Below are 15,634 nucleotides of genomic sequence, written 5' to 3'. Positions count from 1 at the left end.
ATTCCCCTGCACTGCGTGCAGAGCAATTCCGTGTGGCATATCACAAATGAAAGGAGCCTTGATTTCCTTGATGGCACTCCAGAGAAACTCCAAGAACACTGTTTCAAGGCTAGAGGGATCCTGAGGTCACTGTAGCAACACGAAAGAGCTCCGTGGACCAAAAATCAACTCGAGATGAGAGGTTAGTCCCTGGCTCGACTCCAGAGGAATACCATCTTAGTGCAAGCACCTCAAAAGGAGGCTTCTCTCAGCTCTAGCTATGTGAGAGGGACCCTGAGTTTGCGGCCTCAAGTGGAATGGACACCGTGATGCCCTGACTCGAAATAAGGCCGGTTATCCCTTCAGTGACTTGAATGCAGGATTGTCTTGCATCTCCCAAGATGAAAGGATGTCTGAATCCACTGTGGAGACCACAGAGAAAGACCTAGTTCCCCACCTCATCGCGACCGGAGGCCTCACATCCTTTGAAAACTCCAGAGGTACGCGGAGATCAGTGCCTCCAAAGGAGACGATGCCTGACTCCTCATGAAACTTGATACGAGTCCCAGGATTCCTGTGGCACGTGGAAAGGGACCCTTGGTCTCCCGCCTCAGCTGGAGAGGCGTCCCAATTGCCCTGCCAAGCCTCGAGGAGAATCCCGAGTTATCCCTCGCAACTAGGCAGGAGTCCTGACGTCACTGAAGAAACACGTGGGTGGAAGGGCCATCCCCGTTGTAACTCGAGAATATACTCCAGGTTCCCGCCGCAACTCGAGAAAGCCATGAGACTTCCCCCTCGCCGTGAGATGAGGCCCGATTTCCCTGCACTGCATGCAGAGCAATTCCGTGTTGCACATCAAACATGAAAGGAGCCTTGATTTCCTTGATGGCACTCCAGAGAAACCCCAAGAACACTGTTTCAAGGCTAGAGGCATCCTGAGGTCACTTTAGCAACACGAAAGAGCTCCGTGGACCAAAAATCAACTCGAAATGAGAGGTTAGTCCCTGGCTTCGACTCCAGAGGAATACCACCTTACCACAAGCAGCTCAAGAGGAGGCTTCTCTCAACTCTAGGTATGTGAGAGGGACCCTGAGTTTGCGGCCTCAAGTGGAATGGACACTGCGATGCCCTGACTCGAAATAAGGCCGGATATCCCTGCAGTGACTTGAATGCAGGATCGTCTTGCATCTCCCAAGACGAAAGAATGTCTGAATCCCCTGTGGAGACCACAGAGAAAGACCTAGTTCCCCACCTCATCGCGACCGGAGGCCTCACATCCTTTGAAAACTTCAGTGGTACACGGAGATCAGTGCCTCCAAAGGAGACGATGAATGACTCCTCGTGAAACTTGATAGGAGTCCAAGGATTCCTGTGGCACGTGGAAAGGGACCCTTGGTCTCCCAGCTCAGCTGGAGAGGCGTCCCAATTGCCCTGCCAAGCCTCGAGGAGAATCCCGAGTTGTCCCTCACAACTAGGCAGGAGTCCTGCCGTCGCTGAACAAACACTTGGGTGGAAGGGCCATCCCCGTCGTAACTCGAAAATATAACCCAGGTTCCCGCCGCAACTCGAGAAAAACCATGAGACTTCCCCCTCGCCGCGAGATGAGGCCCGATTCCCCTGCACTGCGTGCAGAGCAATTCCGTGTTGCACATCACACATGAAAGGAGCCTTGATTTCCTTGATGGCACTCCAGAGAAACCCCAAGAACACTGTTTCAAGGCTAGAGGGATCCTGAGGTCACTGTAGCAACTCGAAAGAGCTCCGTGGCCCAAAAATCAACTCGAGATGAGAGGTTAGTCCCTGGCTTCGACTCCAGAGGAATACCACCTTACCACAAGCACCTCAAGAGGAGGCTTCTCTCAGCTCTAGGTATGTGAGAGGAACCCTGAGTTTGCGGCCTCAAGTGGAATGGACACCGCGATGCCTTGACTCGAAATAAGGCCAGATATCCCTGCAGTGACTTGAATGCAGGCTCGTCTTGCATCTCTCAAGATGAAAGGATGTCTGAATCCCCTGTGGAGACCACCGAAAAAGACCTAGTTCCCCACGTCATCGCGACCGGAGGCCTCACATCCTTTGAAAACTCCAGAGGTACGCGGAGATCAGTGCCTCCAAAGGAGACGATGCCTGACTTCTCCTGAAACTTGATAGGAGTCCTAGGATTCCTGTGGCACGTGGAAAGGGACCCTTGGTCTCCCGCCTCAGCTGGAGAGGCGTCCCAATTGCCCTGCCAAGCCTCGAGGAGAATCCCGAGTTGTCCCTCGCAACTAGGCAGGAGTCCTGACGTCGCTGAACAATCACGTGGGTGGAAGGGCCATCCCCGTCGTAACTCGAGAATATACCCCAGGTTCCCGCCGCAACTCGAGAAAAACCATGAGACTTCCCCCTCGCCGCTAGATGAGGCCCGATTCCCCTACACTGCGTGCAGAGCAATTCCGTGTTTCACATCACACATGAAAGGAGCCTTGATTTCCTTGATTGCAATCCAAAGAATCCCCAAGAACACTGTTTCAAGGCTAGAGGGATCCTGAGGTGACTGAGCAACACGAAAGAGCTCCATGGACCAAAAATCAACTCGAGATGAGAGGTTAGTTCCTGGCTTCGACTCCAGAGGAATACCACCTTACCACAGGCACCTCAAGAGGAGGCCTCTCTCAGCTCTAAGTTTGGGAGAGGGACCCTGAGTTTGCGCCTCAAGTGGAATGGACACCGCGATGCCCTGACTCGAAATAAGGCCGGATATCCCTGCAGTGACTTGAATGCAGGCACGTTTTGCATCTCCCAAGATGAAAGGATGTCTGAATCCCCTGTGGAGACCACAGAGAAAGACCTAGTTCCCCACCTCATCGCGACCGGAGGCCTCACATCTTTTGAAACTCCAGAGGTACGCGGAGATCAGTGCCTCCAAAGGAGACGATGCCTGACTCCTCGTGAAACTTGATAGGAGTCCCAGGATTCCTGTGGCACGTGGAAAGGGACCCTTGGTCTCCCGCCTCAGCTGGAGAGGCGACCCAATTGCCCTGCCAAGACTCGAGGAGAATCCCGAGTTGTCCCTCGCAACTAGGCAGGAGTCCTGACGTCGCTGAACAAACACGTGGGTGTAAGGGCCATCCCTGTCGTAACTCGAGAATATACCCCAGGTTCCCGCCGCAAATCGAGAAAAACCATGAGACATCCCCCTCGCAGCGAGATGAGGCCCGATTCCCCTGTACTGCGTGCAGAGCAATTCCGTGTTGCACATCACACATGAAAGGAGCCTTGATTTTCTTGTTGGCAATCCAGAGAAACCCCAAGAACACTGTTTCAAGGCTAGAGGGATCCTGAGGTCACTGTAGCAACACGAAAGAGCTCCATGGACCAAAAATCAACTCGAGATGAGAGGTTAGTCCGTGGCTTTGACTCCAGAGGAATACCACCTTACCACAAGCACCTCAAGAGGAGGCTTCTCTCAGCTCTAGGTATGTGAGAGGGACCCTGAGTTTGCGGCCTCAAGTGGAATGGACACTGCGATGCCCTGACTCGAAATAAGGCCGGATATCCCTGCAGTGACTTGAATGCAGGCTCGTCTTGCATCTCCCAAGATGAAAGGATGTCTGAATCCCCTGTGGAGACCACAGAAAAAGACCTAGTTCCCCAACTCATCGCGACCGGAGACCTCACATCCTTTGAAAACTCCAGAGGTACGCGGAGATCAGTGCCTCCAAAGGAGACGATGCCTGACTCCTCGTGAAACTTGATAGGAGTCATAGGATTCCTGAGGCACGTGGAAAGGGACCCTTGGTCTCCCGCCTCAGCTGGAGAGGCGTCCCAATTGCCCTGCCAAGCCTCGAGGAGAATCCCAAGTTGTCCCTCGCAACTAGGCAGGAGTCCTGACGTCGCTGAACAAACACGTGGGTGTAAGGGCCATCCCTGTCGTAACTCGAGAATATACCCCAGGTTCCCGCCGCAAATCGAGAAAAACCATGAGACATCCCCCTCGCAGCGAGATGAGGCCCGATTCCCCTGTACTGCGTGCAGAGCAATTCCGTGTTGCACATCACACGTGAAAGGAGCCTTGATTTCCTTGATGGCACTCCAGAGAAACCCCAAGAACACTGTTTCAAGGCTAGAGGGATCCTGAGGTCACTGTAGCAACACGAAAGAGCTCCGTGACCCAAAAATCAACTCGAGATGAGAGGTTAGTCCCTGGCTTCGACTCCAGAGGAATACCACCTTACCACAAGCACCTCAAGAGGAGGCTTCTCTCAGATCTAGGTATGTGAGAGGGACCCTGAGTTTGCGGCCTCAAGTGGAATGGACACCGCGATGCCTTGACTCGAAATAAGGCCGGATATCCCTGCAGTGACTTGAATGCAGGCTCGTCTTGCATCTCCCAAGATGAAAGGATGTCTGAATCCCCTGTGGAGACCACCGAAAAAGACCTAGTTCCCCACGTCATCGCGACCGGAGGCCTCACATCCTTTGAAAACTCCAGAGGTACGCGGAGATCAGTGCCTCCAAAGGAGACGATGCCTGACTTCTCCTGAAACTTGATAGGAGTCCTAGGATTCCTGTGGCACGTGGAAAGGGACACTTGGTCTCCCGCCTCAGCTTGAGAAGCGTCCCAATTGCCCTGCCAAGCCTCGAGGAGAATCCCGAGTTGTCCCACGCAACTAGGCAGGAGTCCTGACGTCGCTGAACAAACACGTGTGTGGAATGGCCATCCCCGTCGTAACCCGAGAATATACCCCAGGTTCCCTCGGCAACTCGAGAAAAACCATGAGACTTCCCCCTCGCCAAGAGATGAGGCCTGATTCCCCTGCACTGCGTGCAGAGCAATTCCGTGTTGCACATCACACATGAAAGGAGCCTTGATTTCCTTGATGGCACTCCAGAGAAACACCAAGAACACTGTTTCAAGGCTAGAGGGATCCTGAGGTCACTGTAGCAACACGAAAGAGCTCCGTGGACCAAAAATCAACTCGAGATGAGAGGTTAGTCCCTGGCTTCGACTCCAGAGGAATACCACTTTACCACAAGCACCTCAAGAGGAGGCTTCTCTCAGCTCTAGGTATGTGAGAGGGAACCTGAGTTTGCGGCCTCAAGTGGAATGGACACTGCGATGCCCTGACTCGAAATAAGGCCGGATATTCCTGCAGTGACTTGAATGCAGGCTCGTCTTGCATCTCCCAAGATGAAAGGATGTCTGAATCCCCTGTGGAGACCACAGAGAAAGACCTAGTTCCCCACCTCATGGCGACCGGAGTCCTCACATCCTTTGAAGACTTCAGAGGTACACGGAGATCAGTGCCTCCAAAGGAGACGATGCCTGACTCCTCGTGAAACTTGATAGGAGTCCCAGGATTCCTGAGGCACGTGGAAAGGGACCCTTGGTCTCCCGCCTCAGCCTGAGAGGCGTCCCATTTGCCCTGCCAAGCCTCGAGGAGAATCCCGAGTTGTCCCTCGCAACTAGGCAGGAGTCCTGACGTCGCTGAACAAACACGTATGTGGAAGGGCCATCCCCGTCGTAACTCGAGAATATACCCCAGGTTCCCGCCGCAACTCGAGAAAAACCATGAGACTTCCCCCTCGCCACAAGATGAGGCCCGATTCCCCTGCACTGCGTGCAGAGCAATTCCGTGTGGCATATCACAAATGAAAGGAGCCTTGATTTCCTTGATGGCACTCCAGAGAAACTCCAAGAACACTGTTTCAAGGCTAGAGGGATCCTGAGGTCACTGTAGCAACACGAAAGAGCTCCGTGGACCAAAAATCAACTCGAGATGAGAGGTTAGTCCCTGGCTCGACTCCAGAGGAATACCATCTTAGTGCAAGCACCTCAAAAGGAGGCTTCTCTCAGCTCTAGCTATGTGAGAGGGACCCTGAGTTTGCGGCCTCAAGTGGAATGGACACCGTGATGCCCTGACTCGAAATAAGGCCGGTTATCCCTTCAGTGACTTGAATGCAGGATTGTCTTGCATCTCCCAAGATGAAAGGATGTCTGAATCCACTGTGGAGACCACAGAGAAAGACCTAGTTCCCCACCTCATCGCGACCGGAGGCCTCACATCCTTTGAAAACTCCAGAGGTACGCGGAGATCAGTGCCTCCAAAGGAGACGATGCCTGACTCCTCATGAGACTTGATACGAGTCCCAGGATTCCTGTGGCACGTGGAAAGGGACCCTTGGTCTCCCGCCTCAGCTGGAGACGCGTCCCAATTGCACTGCCAAGCCTCGAGGAGAATCCCGAGTTGTCCCTCGTAACTAGGCAGGAGTCCTGACGTCGCTGAACAAACACGTGTGTGGAAGGGCCATCCTCGTCGTAACTCGAGAATATACGCCAGCTTCCCGCCGCAAATCGAGAAAAATCATGAGACTTCCCCCGCGCCGCGAGATGAGGCCCGATTCCACTGCACTGCGTGCAGAGAAATACCGTGTTGCACATCACACATGAAAGGAGCCTTGATTTCCTTGATGGCACTCCAGAGAAACCCCAAGAACACTGTTTCAAGGCTAGAGGGATCCTGAGGTCACTGTAGCAACACGAAAGAGCTCCGTGGACCAAAAATCAACTCGAGATGAGAGGTTAGTCCCTGGCTTCGACTCCAGAGGAATACCACCTTACCACAAGCACCTCAAGAGGAGGCTTCTCTCAGCTCTAGGTATGTGAGAGGGACCCTGAGTTTGCGGCCTCAAGTGGAATGGACACCGCGATGCCCTGACTCGAAATAAGGCCGGATATCCCTGCAGTGACTTGAATGCAGGCTCGTCTTGCATCTCCCAAAACAAAAGGATGTCTGAATCCCCTGTGGAGACCACAGAGAAAGACCTAGTTCCCAACTTCTTGGCGACCGGAGGCCTCACATCCTTTGAAAACTCCAGAGGTACGCGGAGATCAGTGCCTCCAAAGGAAACGATGCCTGACTCCTCGTGAAACTTGATAGGAGTCCCAGGATTCCCGTGGCACGTGGAAAGGGACCCTTGGTCTCCCGCCTCAGCTGGAGAGGCGTCCCAATTGCCCTGCCAAGCCTCGAGGAGAATCCCGAGTTGTCCCTCACAACTAGGCAGGAGTCCTGCCGTCGCTGAACAAACACTTGGGTGGAAGGGCCATCCCCGTCGTAACTCGAAAATATAACCCAGGTTCCCGCCGCAACTCGAGAAAAACCATGAGACTTCCCCCTCGCCGCGAGATGAGGCCCGATTCCCCTGCACTGCGTGCAGAGCAATTCCGTGTTGCACATCACACATGAAAGGAGCCTTGATTTCCTTGATGGCACTCCAGAGAAACCCCAAGAACACTGTTTCAAGGCTAGAGGGATCCTGAGGTCACTGTAGCAACTCGAAAGAGCTCCGTGGCCCAAAAATCAACTCGAGATGAGAGGTTAGTCCCTGGCTTCGACTCCAGAGAAATACCACCTTACCACAAGCACCTCAAGAGGAGGCTTCTCTCAGCTCTAGGTATGTGAGAGGGACCCTGAGTTTGCGGCCTCAAGTGGAATGGACACCGCGATGCCTTGACTCGAAATAAGGCCAGATATCCCTGCAGTGACTTGAATGCAGGCTCGTCTTGCATCTCCCAAGATGAAAGGATGTCTGAATCCCCTGTGGAGACCACCGAAAAAGACCTAGTTCCCCACGTCATCGCGACCGGAGGCCTCACATCCTTTGAAAACTCCACAGGTACGCGGAGATCAGTGCCTCCAAAGGAGACGATGCCTGACTTCTCCTGAAACTTGATAGGAGTCCTAGGATTCCTGTGGCACGTGGAAAGGGACCCTTGGTCTCCCGCCTCAGCTGGAGAGGCGTCCCAATTGCCCTGCCAAGCCTCGAGGAGAATCCCGAGTTGTCCCTCGCAACTAGGCAGGAGTCCTGACGTCGCTGAACAATCACGTGGGTGGAAGGGCCATCCCCGTCGTAACTCGAGAATATACCCCAGGTTCCCGCCGCAACTCGAGAAAAACCATGAGACTTCCCCCTCGCCGCTAGATGAGGCCCGATTCCCCTACACTGCGTGCAGAGCAATTCCGTGTTTCACATCACACATGAAAGGAGCCTTGATTTCCTTGATTGCAATCCAAAGAATCCCCAAGAACACTGTTTCAAGGCTAGAGGTATCCTGAGGTGACTGAGCAACACGAAAGAGCTCCATGGACCAAAAATCAACTCGAGATGAGAGGTTAGTTCCTGGCTTCGACTCCAGAGGAATACCACCTTACCACAGGCACCTCAAGAGGAGGCCTCTCTCAGCTCTAAGTTTGGGAGAGGGACCCTGAGTTTGCGCCTCAAGTGGAATGGACACCGCGATGCCCTGACTCGAAATAAGGCCGGATATCCCTGCAGTGACTTGAATGCAGGCACGTTTTGCATCTCCCAAGATGAAAGGATGTCTGAATCCCCTGTGGAGACCACAGAGAAAGACCTAGTTCCCCACCTCATCGCGACCGGAGGCCTCACAACTTTTGAAACTCCAGAGGTACGCGGAGATCAGTGCCTCCAAAGGAGACGATGCCTGACTCCTCGTGAAACTTGATAGGAGTTCCAGGATTCCTGTGGCACGTGGAAAGGGACCCTTGGTCTCCCGCCTCAGCTGGAGAGGCGTCCCAATTTCCCTGCCAAGCCTCGAGGAGAATCCCGAGTTGTCCCTCGCAACTAGGCAGGAGTCCTGACTTCGCTGAACAAACACGTGGGTGGAAGGGCCATCCCCGTCGTAACTCGAGAATATACCCCAGGTTCCCGCTGCAACTCGAGAAAAACCATGAGACTTCCCCCTCGGCGCGAGATGAGGCCCAATTCCCCCGCACTGCGTGCAGAGCAATTCCGTGTTGCACATCACACATGAAAGAAGCCTTGATTTCCTTGATGGCACTCCAGAGAAACCCCAAGGACACTGTTTCAAGGCTAGAGGGATCCTGAGGTCACTGTAGCAACTCGAAAGAGCTCCGTGGCCCAAAAATCAACTCGAGATGAGAGGTTAGTCCCTGGCTTCGACTCCAGAGGAATACCACCTTACCACAAGCACCTCAAGAGGATGCTTTTCTCACCTCTAGGTATGTGAGAGGGACCCTGAGTTTGCGGCCTCAAATGGAATAGACAGCGCGATGCCCTGACTCTAATTAAGGTCGGATATCTCTGCAGTGACTTGAATGCAGGCTCGTCTTGCATCTCCCAAGACGAAAGGATGTCTGAATCACCTGTGTAGACCACAGAGAAAGACCTAGTTTCCCACTTCATCGCGACCGGAGGCCTCACTTCCTTAGAAAACTTCAGAGGTATGCGGAGATCAGTGCCTCCAAAGGAGACGATGCCTGACTCCTCGTCAAACTTGATAAGTGTCCCAGGATTCCTGTGGCACGTGGAAAGGGACCCTTGGTCTCACACCTCAGCTGGAGAGGCGTCCCAATTGCCCTGCCAAGCCTCGAGGAGAATCCCGAGTTGTCCCTCGCAACTAGTCAGGAGTCTTGCCGTCGCTGAACAAACACGTGTGTGGAAGGGCCATTCCCGTCATAACTCGAGAATATATCCCAGGTTCCCGCCGCAACTCGAGAAAAACCATGAGACTTCCCCCTCACCGCGAGATGAGGCCCGATTCCCCTGCACTGCGTGCAGAGCAATTCCGTGTTGCACATCACACATGAAAGGAGCCTTGATTTCCTTGATGGCACTCCAGAGAAACCCCAAGAACACTGTTTCAAGGCTAGAGGGATCCTGAGGTCACTGTAGCAACACGAAAGAGCTCCGTGGACCCAAAATCAACTCGAGATGAGAGGTTAGTCCCTGGCTTCGACTCCAGAGGAATACCACCTTACCACAAACACCTCAAGAGAAGGCTTCTCTCAGCTCTAGGTATGTGAGAGGGACCCTGAGATTGCGGCCTCAAGTGGAATGGACACCGCGATGCCCTGACTCGAAATCAGGCCGTATATCCCTGCAGTGACTTGAATGCAGGCTCGTCTTGCATCTCCCAAGACGAAAGGATGTCTGAATCCCCTGTGGAGACCACAGAGAAAGACCTAGTTCCCCACCTCATGGCCACCGGAGGCCTCACATCCTTTGAAAACTCCAGAGGTACGCGGAGATCAGTGCCTCCAAAGGAGACGATGCCTGACTCCTCGTGAAACTTGATAGGAGTCCCAGGATTCCTGTGGCACGTGGAAAGGGACACTTGGTCTCCGCCTCAGCTGGAGAGGCGTCCCAATTGCCCTGTCAAGCCTCGAAGAGAATCCCGAGTTGTCCCTCGCAATTAGGCAGGAGTTTTGCCGTCGCAGAACAAACACGTGTGTGGAAGGGCCATCCCCGTCGTAACTCGAGAATATATCAAAGGTTCCCGCCGCAACTCGAGAAAAACCATGAGACTTCCCCCTCGCCGCGAGATGAGGCCCGATTCCCCTGCACTGCATGCAGAGAAATTCCGTGTTGCACATCAAACATGAAAGGAGCCTTGATTTCCTTGATGGCACTCCAGAGAAACCCCAAGAACACTGTTTCAAGGCTAGAGGGATCCTGAGGTCACTTTAGCAACACGAAAGAGCTCCGTGGACCAAAAATCAACTCGAGATGAGAGGTTAGTCCCTGGCTTCGACTCCAGAGGAATACCACTTTACCACAAGCACCTCAAGAGGAGGCTTCTCTCAGCTCTAGGTATTATAGAGGGACCCTGATTTTGCGGCCTCAAGTGGAATGGACACTGCGATGCCCTGACTCAAAATAAGGCCGGATATCCCTGCAGTGACTTGAATGCAGGCTCGTCTTGCATCTCCCAAGACGAAAGAATGTCTGAATCCCCTGTGGAGACCACAGAGAAAGACCTAGTTCCCCACCTCATCGCGACCGGAGGCCTCACATCCTTTGAAAACTCCACAGGTGCGCGGAGATCAGTGCCTCCAAAAGAGACGATGCCTGACTCCTCGTCAAACTTGATAGGGGTCCCAGGATTCCTGTGGCACGTGGATAGGGACACTTGGTCTCCCGCCTCAGCTGGAGAGGCGTCCCAATTGCCCTGCCAAGCCTCGAGGAGAATCCCGACTTGTCCCTCGCAACTAGGCAGGAGTCCTGACGTCGCTGAACAAACATGTGTGTGGAAGGGCCATCCCTGTCGTAACTCGAGAATATACCCCAGGTTCCCGCCGCAACTCGAGAAAACCATGAGACTTCCCCCTTGCCGTGAGATGAGGCCCGATTTCCCTGCACTGCATGCAGAGCAATTCCGTGTAGCACATCAAACATGAAGGAGCCTTGATTTCCTTGATGGCACTCCAGAGAAACCCCAAGAACACTGTTTCAAGGCTAGAGGGATCCTGAGGTCACTTTAGCAACATGAAAGAGCTCCGTGGACCAAAAATCAACTCGAGATGAGAGGTTAGTCCCTGGCTTCGACTCCAGAGGAATACCACCTTACCACAAGCACCTCAAGAGGAGGCTTCTCTCAGCTCTAGGTATGTGAGAGGGACCCTGAGATTGCGGCCTCAAGTGGAAAGGACACCGCGATGCCCTGACTCAAAATAAGGCCGGATATCCCTGCAGTGACTTGAATCCAGGCTCGTTTTGCATCTCCCAAGACGAAAGGATGTCTGAATTCCCTGTGGAGACCACAGGGAAAGACCTAGTTCCCCACCTCATCGCGACCGGAGGCCTCACATCCTTTGAAAACTCCGGAGGTACGCGGAGATCAGTGCCTCCAAAGGAGACGATGCCTGACTCCTCGTGAAACTTGATAGGAGTCCCAGGATTCCTGTGGCACGTGGAAAGGGACACTTGGTCTCCCGCCTAAGCTGAAGAGGCCTCCCAATTGCGCTGCCAAGCCTCGAATAGAATCCCGAGTTGTCCCTCGCAACTAGGCAGGAGTCCTGACGTCGCTGAACAAGCACGTGTGTGGAAGGGCCTTCCCCGTCGTAACTCGAGAATATACCCCAGGTTCCCGCCGCAACTCGAGAAAAACCATGAATCTTCCCCCTCGCCCTGAGATGAGGCCCGATTTCCCTGCACTGCGTAAAGAGCAATTCCGTGTTGCACATCACACATGAAAGGACCCTTGATTTCCTTGATGGCACTCCAAAGAAAACCCAAGAACACTGTTTCAAGGCTAGAGGGATCCTGAGGTCACTGTAGCAAAAAGAAAAAGCTCCATGGACCAAAAATCAACTCGAGATGAGAGGTTAGTCTCTGGCTTCGACTCCAGAGGAATACCACATTACCACAAGCACCTCAAGAGGAGGCTTCTCTCAGCTCTAGGTATGTGAGAGGGACCCTGAGTTTGCGGCCTCAAGTGGAATGGACACCGCGATGCCCTGACGCGAAATAAGGCCGGATATCCCTGCAGTGACTTGAATGCCGGCTCGTCTTGCATCTCCGAAGAAGAAAGGATGTCTGAATCCCCTGTGGAGACCACAGAGAAAGACCTAGTTCCCCACCTCATCGCGACCGGAGGCCTCACATCCTTTGAAAACTCCAGAGGTACACGGAGATCAGTGCCTCCAAAGGAGACGATGTCTGACTCCTCGTGAAACTTGATAGGAGTCCCAGGATTCCTGTGGCACGTGGAAAGGGACCCTTGGTCTCCCGCCTCAGCTGGAGAGCCGTCCCAATTGCCCTGCCAAGCCTCGAGGAGAATCCCGAGTTGTCCCTCGCAACTAGGCAGGAGTCCTGACGTCGCTGAACAAACACGTGTTTGGAAGGGCCATCCCCGTCATAACTCGAGAATATATCCCAGGTTCCCGCCGCAACTCGAGAAAAACCATGAGACTTCCCCCTAACCGCGAGATGAGGCCCGATTCCCCTGCACTGCGTGCAGAGCAATTCCGTGTTGCACATCACACATGAAAGGAGCCTTGATTTCCTTGATGGCACTCCAGAGAAACCCCAAGAACACTGTTTCAAGGCTAGAGGGATCCTGAGGTCACTGTAGCAACACGAAAGAGCTCCGTGGACCAAAAATCAACTCGAGATGAGAGGTTAGTCCCTGGCTTCGACTCCAGAGGAATACCACCTTACCACAAACACCTCAAGAGGAGGCTTCTCTCAGCTCTAGGTATGTGAGAGGGACCCTGAGATTGCGGCCTCAAGTGGAATGGACACCGCGATGCCCTGACTCGAAATAAGGCCGGATATCCCTGCAGTGACTTGAATGCAGGCTCGTCTTGCATCTCCCAAGATGAAAGGATGTCTGAATCCCCTGTGGAGACCACAGAGAAAGACCTAGTTCCCCACCTCATGGCCACCGGAGGCCTCACATCCTTTGAAAACTCCAGAGGTACGCGGAGATCAGTGCCTCCAAAGGAGACGATGCCTGACTCCTCGTGAAACTTGATAGGAGTCCCAGGATTCCTGTGGCACGTGGAAAGGGACACTTGGTCTCCGCCTCAGCTGGAGAGGCGTCCCAATTGCCCTGTCAAGCCTCGAAGAGAATCCCGAGTTGTCCCTCGCAACTAGGCAGGAGTATTGCCGTCACAGAACAAACACCTGAGTGGAAGGGCCATCCCCGTCGTAACTCGAGAATATATCAAAGGTTCCCGCCGCAACTCGAGAAAAACCATGAGACTTCCCCCTCGACGCGAGATGAGGCCCGATTTCCCTGCACTGCATGCAGAGCAATTCCGTGTAGCACATCAAACATGAAAGGAGCCTTGATTTCCTTGATGGCACTCCAGAGAAACCCCAAGAACACTGTTTCAAGGCTAGAGGGATCCTGAGGTCACTTTAGCAACACGAAAGAGCTCCGTGGACCAAAAATCAACTCGAGATGAGAGGTTAGTCCCTGTCTTCGACTCCAGAGGAATACCACCTTACCACAAGCACCTCAAGAGGAGGCTTCTCTCAGCTCTAGGTATTTGAGAGGGACCCTGATTTTGCGGACTCAAGTGGAAAGGACACCGCGATGCCCTGACTCAAAATAAGGCCGGATATCCCTGGAATGACTTGAATCCAGGCTCGTTTTACATTTCCCAAGACGAAAGGATGTCTGAATCCCCTGTGGAGACCACAGAGAAAGACCTAGTTCCCCACCTCATCGCGACCGGAGGCCTCACATCCTTTGAAAATTCCAGGGGTACGCGAAGATCAGTGCCTCCAAAGGAGACGATGCCTGACTCCTCGTCAAACTTGACAGGAATCCCAGGATTCCTGTGGCACGTGGAAAGGGACACTTGGTCTGCCGCCTCAGCTGGAGAGGCATCCCAATTGCCCTGCCAAGCCTCGAAGAGAATCCCGAGTTGTCCCTCGCAACTAGGCAGGAGTCCTGACGTCGCTGAACAAGCACGTGTGTGGAAGGGCCTTCCCCATCGTAACTCGAGAATATACCCCAGGTTCCCGCCGCAACTCGAGAAAAACCATGAGACTTCCCCCTCGCCGTGAGATGAGGAACGATTCCCCTGCACTGCGTGCAGAGCAATTCCGAGTTGCACATCACACATGGAAGGAGACTTGATTTCCTTGATGGCACTCCAGAGAAACCCCAAGAACACTGTTTCAAGGCTAGAGGATCCTGAGGTCACTGAAGCAACACGAAAGAGCTCCGTGGAACAAAAATCAACTCGAGATGAGAGGTTAGTCCCTGGTTTCGACTCCAGAGGAATACCACCTTACCACAAGCACCTCAAGAGGAGGCTTCTCTCAGCTCTAGGTATGTGAGAGGGACCCTGAGATTGCGGCCTCAAGTGGAAAGGACACCGCAATGCCCTGACTCAAAATAAGGCCAGATATCTCTGCAGTGACTTGAATCCAGGCTCGTTTTGCATCTCCCAAGACGAAAGGATGTCTGAATCCCCTGTGGAGACCACAGAGAAAGACCTAGTTCCCCACCTCATCGCGACCGGAGGCCTCAAATCCTTTGAAAACTCCAGAGGTACGCGGTGATCAGTGCCTCCAAAGGAGACGATGCCTGACTCCTCGTGAAACTTGATAGGAGTCCCAGGATTCCTGTGGCACGTGGAAAGGGACACTTGGTCTCCCGCCTCAGCTGGAGAGGCCTCCCAATTGCCCTGCCAAGCCTCGAATAGAATCCCGAGTTGTCCCTCGCAACTAGGCAGGAGTCCTGACGTCGCTGAACAAGCACGTGTGTGGAAGGGCCTTCCCCGTCGTAACTCGAGAATATACCCCAGGTTCCAATCGCAGCTCGAGAAAAACCATGAGTCTTCCCCCTCGCCCTGAGATGAGGCCCGATTTCCATGCACTGCGTGCAGAGCAATTCCGTGTTGCACATCACACATGAAAGGAGCCTTGATTTCCTTGATGGCACTCCAAAGAAACCCCAAGAACACTGTTTCAAGGCTAGAGGGATCCTGAGGTCACTGTAGCAACACGAAAGAGCTCCTTGGACCAAAAATCAACTCGAGATTAGAGGTTAGTCTCTGGCTTCGACTCCAGAGGAATACCACATTACCACAAGCACCTCAAGAGGAGGCTTCTCTCAGCTCTAGGTATGTGAGAGGGACCCTGAGTTTGCAGCCTCAAGTGGAATGGACACCGCGATGCCCTGACTCGAAATAAGGCCGGATATCCCTGCAGTGACTTGAATGCAGCCTCGTCTTGCATCTCCCAAGACGAAAGGATGTCTGAATTCCCAGTGGAGACCACAGAAAAAGACCTAGTTCCCCACCTCATCGCGACCGGAGGCCTCATATGCTTTGAAAACTCCAGAGGTACGTGGAGATCAGTGTCTCCAAAGGAGACGATGCCTGACTCC

The sequence above is a fragment of the Cervus elaphus genome, chromosome 32, assembly GCF_910594005.1.
Source record: "Cervus elaphus chromosome 32, mCerEla1.1, whole genome shotgun sequence".
Taxonomy (NCBI): Eukaryota; Metazoa; Chordata; class Mammalia; order Artiodactyla; family Cervidae; genus Cervus; species Cervus elaphus.
The sequence above is the reverse complement of the archived record's forward strand: the minus strand, read 5'-3'. Positions refer to the sequence as shown.